Source organism: Triticum aestivum, chromosome 4D, assembly GCF_018294505.1.
Source record: "Triticum aestivum cultivar Chinese Spring chromosome 4D, IWGSC CS RefSeq v2.1, whole genome shotgun sequence".
Taxonomy (NCBI): Eukaryota; Viridiplantae; Streptophyta; class Magnoliopsida; order Poales; family Poaceae; genus Triticum; species Triticum aestivum.
Window position 1 is genome coordinate 25,597,063 of NC_057805.1, and position 9,173 is coordinate 25,606,235.

The following is a 9,173-nucleotide window of genomic DNA, read 5'->3' on the forward strand; positions in this document are numbered from 1 at the left end:
CATACAAGCCCCACATCTCCTATTGGTTGATTCCTCTATTTATGTCAAAAAAATAAGAAACAACGTGAGAGTTAATGCACCACGCCTATGTGTTTTGGGACTACTATTTGGTTTTCGTAAGATGACTTACTCACCTAGACGGAGGGAGTATTTGATTTGACAGCGGGCGGCGCAGTTCCCGATACGGCTTTAATGCAGACGAGGGAGGGAGTAGCGGTTCCCGAAATGTTGAATGACCAATGCATCCTCCTTCAATTAATGCATGAGGGAAGTAATGGGAGGAGGACCGGGAAAAGAGGCTGCACGATGTGAATGCAACGCAGTTTGCCCTCATATAAAGGCGCCCCTCCATTCCAATGCATCTACCACATCGTACGCACCTAAGCATTTGCCTAAGTACGTACACTAAGCGCAAAAGAGCTCACTCCAGACCCATGGCGGCGATGCGCGCGAGCGGCCATCGGCTGTGCCAGATGGTCCACGACGCCGGCCTGCGGCATGGCGCCGAGGATCGTCTGCATACGGTGTTGGAGACCGGCTGGTGGATGACCGCCGTCAACGCCAACTACGACTCTCAGTTGGACCAGATGATTGTTGCCACCAGCAACAAGTTCACCGTCCTCACGAAGCTCGTTGACAACATCGCCGTACTCCTCCAGCCCGCGTGCCCAGGCTCCTCATTGCCTGTCACCCTAATCGGCCTCCATGGCCGGAACCTCTTTCAAGCACTGGTGGCCCTGCGACTGCCCGCCGACGCCACGAAGAATGTCCACCTGGAGGACGCGCTCGCTGCGAGGCGCCTCGCCCTGCAAGAATTCGTCGACCTACACATCCACGTGTACGAGCAAATCGTGTACATAGGTATCTACAAGGCCAGTGAGGACGCTACGACGTTGGCCTTCCTCAATCGGCTGGAAGCCTTGGATGCCTTTGCTGAGAAGCACCTCGACCTCGCCACAAAAGCCGCCGCTCCTTAGCCGCCAGTCGGTGGCCCGGCGCACTAAGTTGAGGAGGAGGAGGTCGTACGTTGATGGATGCATCTTTCTTCTTGCCTTCTGTAACCACCACTGCGATCGCATCATCGTGGCCTTAATTCTTATTGTGCTGTTGCATTCTCGTTCCAGTCAATACCGACATGTGCGATCCCTTTGCTTAATTATATGCATCACTGTAACTAGTACTCCATCCGTCAATTTATAAGTTGTGCTTACCTTTTCCATCAACTTCGTGCAACGCGCGGGCATCTTGCTAGAAACACTAGAACATGTTGGACCGCGTGTGACCAAACCGACGATGCGCCAACCTAGCTACTACGTACCCTGCTTATCTGGCGGAAATAGCCCCTCCCTAGCGTTTCCAATCGTTATTTCTATCTATCGATCGTGCCAAGGAGCGGAACCAAATGTTACAATTTATCCATGTTTCTCTACTCCTACTCCTATAAAGACTCAGTTGGTGATGGTGGTGTGTCTGCCATCCGTCGTTTCTGACCATTAGATCTGCATCTAACGGCTGTGAGGTAAGTTGTGGCATTTTTGCAACAATAGCCCACTTCTCTGCTCCAATTTGCAGAAAACCCCTTATTATCTTGAAAGCAACCACATCCCTCCCTCACCTCATCAAAACAACCTGAGAAATATATTTTGAGTGAAAAGTACTCCCTCCGTTCCTAAATATTTGTCTTTCTAGAGATTTCAATAAGTGACTACATACGGAGCAAAATGAGTGAATCTACACTTCAAAATATGTCTATATAATCCATATGTGATAGTCCATTTGAAATCTCTAAAAAGACAAATATTTAGGAACGGAGGGAGTAATATATTAGGAGTATATCAAAACAAGAGTGATTTCTTTCAAGTTTGTGAACAAGTACTACTATTCTACTACTTTGGATCCGTCGCAACGCACGAGCACATTGCTAGTAAAAGGAAAAGGCCTGCCGCGTTCGCGTCGCACCCCCACAGGCTCGAGAATCGGGAGTACTCCACGGCCCATCCGGCACGACACATAGCTTAGGGAAGCCGTGTTGCCTAGCATTTTCACTTTCATGTGGGACCGCCGTTGAGCAAACCGACTATTGGCAAACCGCACCCCGCCCGCCGCCGGGTTGGAAAACAGAAACGAGGGGAAGATCTAGCGGTAGCACGGAAGCCAAGAAATTTTGTGTCAGATGGGGCTCGTTGATAGAGTAGGAGCATTCCATGCTAGTACTACTCCTACTAGTACCAAGTTTGTACTATACAACTAGTACTACCACTATACAACTACGGAGTAGTAGGTACGTGCACGACACAACATCGTAGGAACAAAAAACGGGAAGATCTTGTTTTGGGTGATTTATCTTTTTTCCAGTCAACGTAGTATGAATAATATGATGTGGAGGGAACCCATGAAGCTTATGTGGCTTGGTTTCATGGCTACAAAAGGTTAGAGAAAAATAAATAGATAATGTGATTAGAGTGCACTCCACTAAATAGATATACTTTGGATCCATTTCAACGGACCGGCACATCTATATCTATACCCCCAATATAGTGTGTGAAAAACTTTGAAAGTTGGTCGTTGGATGAAGCCAATCCGATGGTACAAAGATGGCAAATCCGAGCACTACTGGTCGTTGGATATCATTCACCAGATTCTGCCACATGTATAATCTAGAAGACTCCATGGTTGAACTTAATTCATGACTAACTTTGCCACAACTAAGCTTAGGCAAAGTTATTAGTTATTAAAAATGAGAGCCACAAGTTGGCAAGCCTAAGGGTATCTTGCCACATTTTTTGTGTGTATGTCATGTGGGGCCTTAGTGTGGTTTGCCTAAGGTGTGGCTTGAACCAAACACTCACCTAAGTTAGTCAAACTTGCCTAACCTTACGTGTGGCAATCTTTGGCAATCTTAGTGGCTGTTTGGTTCCTAGCCACACCTTGCCACACTTTGCCACACCTAACCTTAGGCAAATTTGACCAAGTTAGGCAGGTGTTTGGTTCAAGCCACACCTAAGGCAATGATTTTTTTATGAGTAGTGAGCCCCACATGTCATAGACACGAAAAGTGTGGCAAGATTCCCTTAGGCAAGCCAAAGTGTGGCTAACAATTTGAGCAACTCAACTAAGGCAAGTGTGGCAAGTGTGGCAAAAATCATGTGGCAATATATGGCAAAGATAGTCACAATTCAAACAGCCCTACTAACCAAACAGCCCCTAACCTTAGGCAAGTTTGGCAACATTGTATGATAAAGTGTGGCATTTCTAGGCCTAAAACCAAACAACCCCTGTGTCTGCCACAAAAAATGTGGCTAACAAAATGGGCACCACAAGTGTGGCAAGATTTGGCAAGAAGTTGAGTCTATGACATGTGGACCATGTAGCTAGAAAAGTGTGGCAAGCCACAAGTGTAGCAATGAACCAAACACATGCCTAAGATATTATGGCACGCCTAAGCTTAGGCGTGGCAACCTTAGGCTGCAAACCAAACATCTATACCTATACCCCTATATAGTGTGTGAATAACTTTGAAAGTTGGTCGTTGGATGAAGCCAATCCGATGGTACAAAGATGGCAAATCCGAGCACTACTGGGCGTTGGATATGATCTACATTCCACCAGATTTTGGCACATGTAGAATCTAGAAAACTCCACATATAGAAGCATAATGCACAAACCACCAGAATCTCATGCGTGCAATGCACGTGTACCTTACTAGTAGTTGGCAATAGTAAGAAACAAATTCCGGTTTTGGAAGGAGCTCGTATTGCGGGAGCACCACAAGGCCTGCCGCAGGAGTTACATTTCCCTCTCGGGGCCCACGAGACCGAACTTCAGTGGCTTAGTGCCCGGCCTATGAGTCAATGACATGCGGACCTTAAATGCGGCTGGCTCACATGTCATTCTCATGGTGGTGGCGTGGTTCACGACTCACTCATTCGAGATGAACCAGCCAGTGGTGGCGTGGCCGTGGCGAGGGTGCCACAGCTTGGCGTCGGGGCGTTACGAGGCGTAGATGGCCACATCGGTGGGTACTACCTGTAGTACAGAAGTACTCCAGCCGAGGATTGATGCCCGGGACGAAATGTGTCACAGCCGCTGGATGAAAATTCGATGGTGCGGGAGTATGGATCGGAGCACAGCAGCGGAGCAGGCAAACCGCGTCCAATCGGGTGTGGCTTAGGTAGAAAGTTCATGGTCGCCGCAGTTCAGCTGGCCTGCATGTCATGCACACAAAGGCAGAGGAGCGGTGGGGCCGAGAGGGATGTGGCGCACGTTGGGGAGATGAAGATCCCCTGACGCGAACAATCCTACCATTCTGTCACTGACATGCGGGACCCCCAAGCGTGGGTCCCACCTGTCAGCGAAGGAAAGGCAGTGTAAGGCAGTGATAGCCACGTCAGAGGATCCATGTCCACGTCAGGGGACGTCGTTCCGTGGGTTGGAGCGGCACCGTGGGAATCGCGTGTGGGTGTGGCAGTGGTAGAAACAAGAAACGTGATGGTCGCCGTGGTTCAACTTCCATGGACAAGCTGTCATGTATGCTGACACATGTATATCGAAACTAGAGTGTTTATATTTCAAGCACGTGAACAAGTATTATTCTATTACTTTGGATCCATTGCAACGCACGGGCCAGCACATTGGTAGTAGTAGTGTCTATCTCTATCTCTAGAGGCCTTCCCTCATTCATCCATTTCTCTCACAAGATAAACTACTCATACAAATGCATCTTGATGTTCCATGGAACGCACGAGGATGTTTCCTTGGGGGTCTCTCCAGCATGGCGTGGCCGTAGTTGCAAGTTGACGCCCCTTGAGATGGCGACGTTGAGGGGCACTCGGATTTCCTCCGATGAGCAGGTAAGATGAATTTGATCACGTAGTAAATGCATTTTAAAGACTACTTCCATGTCCATTTCCTAATTCTCCCCCTGCCCACCATTTCACAGGTTAGGCTCGGTGCGAGTGGAGATTGGCTTGCATATGTACGGGAGGGTACCAACATCAACATGCACAACATTTACAATGATGACACCGTTCCCGTAGAACCTTTGTCCAACATTGGGATCAACCATGCAACGGGCCACTGTATGAATTGGTACGATGGAACCACGGTGAGATTGAATAAGATAGCACGAACCTTGCACACGGCGGTCAAAGGGGGACCATGCTGTCTGCGGCCGATTTGTTGCCGTACGAGTACGAAGACGCTGTGATCCTTTCTAACCGCATCTTCGCGGTGACAAACCAGGGGACTTATTTCATATGGGACACATCCTACGATATACTCACTCTCTCCCAGTTTATTTGTTTTGAATCTTTTCATTTTATAAGTTTCAAATTCAAATTTAGAGCTCCCCATCACATGTTGAGATTACAATGTCCATTAAATCATTGCGTGCATGTATAGTAAAGAACCAAATCTCAAGTTTGGCACGAGTTCGTGCAGCGGTCGCACCACAAGGCCTGGCGCAGGAGTTACATTTCCCTCTCAGGGCCCTCGGGACTGAGCTTCAGCGCCTTACTACACCTGCCTTTGAGTCAATAACATGTGGACCCGATAGGTGACTGGTCCACATGTAATCCTCCCGAAGGCAGAGGGGCAGTGGAGTCGAGAGGGGTGAGCCGCAGGTCGGGGGACGTGTGATGTCATGGGTTCGAGCGGCGTCGTGGGAATCGCGTGTGGCTGTGGTAGAAACTTGATGCTCGTCGCATTTTAGTTGGCCCACATGTCATGCAAACAAAGGCAGAGGGGCCGTGCGGCCGAGAGGGGTGAGGCGCACGTCCGGGGACGTGGTGCCGTGGGTTGGAGCGGCGTCGTGGGAATCGCGAGTGGCAGTGGATGAAACGTGATGGTCGCCGTAGTTGAACTTCCATGGACAAGTTGTCATGTCTACGGACACATGCATTGCATACCGATCACTGGAAGGAGTAGTAGAGAAAGCTATGCAGATAAATAGTTCCTTATAGTCAAGTGGACCCACGCTACTACTTTGTTCCAAAGACATGCACACCATCGAAATAGTCCATCTATATCAATATACACCGAGAGGGAATACTTTTTTTTACAAGAGAGGAAATAGTTCATCCATCCATAATGCCCTCCTACTGGTGCAACCTTTTCTTCTTCTTCTTCTTCTTCTTCTTCTTCTTCTTCTTCTTCTCATTTTCTGTGGGAGACAGCTTCGGAACCAGCTCTTTGGACCTTGCAGCTATCTCGAAACTCACACGGGCATCGAGGGCAGCATATTTTATCTGCTCGTCCGTCAAGGGATAATTCTCCTATCCAGACAACCTTAATGCCACCGTCTCGTCACCCTTCTGAAGATTTGTACTGAGCACAAAATTTGCTACGTCGAATAGGGATGGTGTCTGTTTATCACAATTTTCTACAGGAATTTTGATTCTGGTTTGTAGGTCAGTGATGCTTTTCAAATCAAGGTTGTACGGCTCCAGCTTCTGTTTGTCCCCTTCGATGGCTGCCCCACAGAAGTATATGTCCTCCCAAGACAAGAAATCGTGAAGCTCACCTGGTATGGAGGGCACGTGTATGACGTGGTACACCAAAACATCATCTTCGAGGCACAGCTGAAGGATGGCGGCGCGTTGGATCTTCCCAGTGGCACACTCCATGTACTCTGCGTCGAGACCGATGACCCTCGGCTCTACCTTTTCGAGGGAGTTGGATACATTGTTGATCCACTGCCGAACAACCCTTGGGTGGACGGTGACGGTGGCAACTGTGCTCAACGAGCCTTCGATGAGGACATGTTGGACGCTAAAAACCTGCATCTTGATCTCTTTCGCCATTTGGAACCGCTGGAACGGAGGGCTATGGTTTGGAGAATTAGGATTAGATGGCTAGTCTAACTGAAGTAGTAGATTGTTATTTAAAGAGGATGTGAACATAGTGGGGTTTGGATGCAAATGAAGACGAAGGGGAGGTGAAGAAGCCTAGGAAAATCGGTTCCCGATGGAGAAGTAAATGGGAGAAGTGGCGTGCAGGCAGTTGATTAGACGGCTAGGTAGTCTAAACGAAAAGGCTATGTGGGTAGACTGAGGAGTCGTACCTGTTCGTGTATGTGCCCATCCTTCTTGATAGGTGGGACCTATGCAAACAGATAAAAAAATGTGTCGTACTTCCTCCGTCTAGGTGACTAAGTCATCTTAGGTTGTGCACCGTGACCAAGAAGGAGGGGAAAATGAGAGAACTTAATGTTTATTTGCTAATTAATAGCATTGCATACAATGAACTGACCACTGCATGTCGTGTTTGGTAGTCTCAAGTCATTAAAAGCATGCACACCCCGAATCTCTTATTAGTTGATATGTCAAGAAACAAGAAACGAGGTAGAAGTTAATGCACCGCGCCTAAGTGTTTTGGGATTTTTTGGTTTTCACAAGATGACTTACACACCTAGACGGAGGGAGTAGCTGGTTCAGATGGATATTGGTGCGTGCGTGGGAGACACAACATTCTCTGGTTAAGGAATACTCCCTCCGTCTAGGTGAGTAAAGTCACCTTATGAAAATCAGGTTTTCCCAAAACCTTTAGGCGTGGAACATTAACTTCCTGCTCGATCCCCTCCCAGCCTCGTTACCAACGTTCTCTTCGTCTGCTGCCGCGTTCTACCTTTCCATTTTTCCTCTTCTCAAGTGTGGAACGATCTGCATGCCGTCCTCGATGCACCAGAACGACCACTGCATGCATCGCGGTAGGGCGTTGATTGGGCCTGCTTGGAGAGCTGAAAAGGCATCCGTATAACTACGTATTAATTGCTGAATTTGCTTCCATTTGTAACAGTGCCGTGGTTGGAAGTTTTGCTCGTCCCGGTGCTCTTTCTCGTCCAATCTATAGCCACCTAGGTCGCGCTCACCTAGACGGAGGGAGTACACGGTTATCCTCATCAAAGGCCCATCTTCGCGCTTCCGCATGCACGAGAATTTGGTTCTGCTCGCAATATGGATGATACCTGGAGGATGAAGTGAACAGGCATGCTAGCACGGGAGACCTATTTCCGCTATACAATACTGGAGTACTCATGTTCCTACTACTACTACTAGTAGTAGTAGTAGTAGTAGTAGTAGTAGTAGTAGTAGTAGTAGTAGTAGTACAACTGTGGTACACTTGATGGTCAAAATACTATTCATCCGGTCCTCACAGTGAAGTGACAACACCCTACGCCTGACACTAGTCCAGGCGGCGTGTTCGGGTTACCAAAGTCAGCCACACCCACATTAGCATGCCTCGCCTCGTCTCCCTCTCCCCTCCCATTGCACCACTCCATCTCCATCTCCATCTCTGTCTCCGTCTCCATCTCACTGTGCCCCCGTGTACCGTCGTCTCGCTCGCCTCCCCTAGTACCACTATTCCCTCGCTAGTCGCTCCAGCACCGACAGCCTTCTCCCCCGTAAATCAAGCCCCCAAAAACTCCCACCTTCCAAACTCCACCATGGCCGAACGCGAACCGCGCAACATCCATATGAGCCGCGATTGGAGCAACCTCCCCAGTGACATCCTCGACCTCTGTTGTTCGTGTATGGATATGTTGAGCGCCCTGCGGCTGGCTGCATGCTCGAGGGACATGCACACGGCCATCACCGAAGCGAGGCCTAAGCTTTTCAAGACACCCTGCTTGCTGCTATCTGGTCTTGCGAGATTGGCTCACCATGATACGGAGGCGTACATGATGCCCCTCGACTTCAATCCGATCTCCATTAGCCGAAACTTCTTTCCAGGTATGTAGTGGGTCGCCGTACATCATTTCCCTCGACTTCGATCTGATCACCATCACCCAAAACTTCTTGGCAGGTATGTACTGGGTCGGCATGAACTCCCACTAGATGGCTGCCTTCAGAGATGATGGTAAAAAGTTGGTGCTCGTGAACTTCCAGACCTCCCATGAGAGTATCCTTCCTCCGTTGGATTATATAGAGTTTTACCATCGCGGTCCAAGTCATCTAGATTACCACGTCAGTTCGACGGACCTTGTTTTGCAGAAGATTGTAATCTGCCAAGTGCCCACACGACATGCGAATTACGCAGACTTCAAGCTAATTGCCTTGTTCGACCGCGGACTCGCCTATCTTTACGCCGGTGCCTTCTTTAGATGGAGACAACTCAGCTCGCAGTGGATCATCGTCAAAGCTGATACACACTTCTGTGATGCTATTGAACACAAT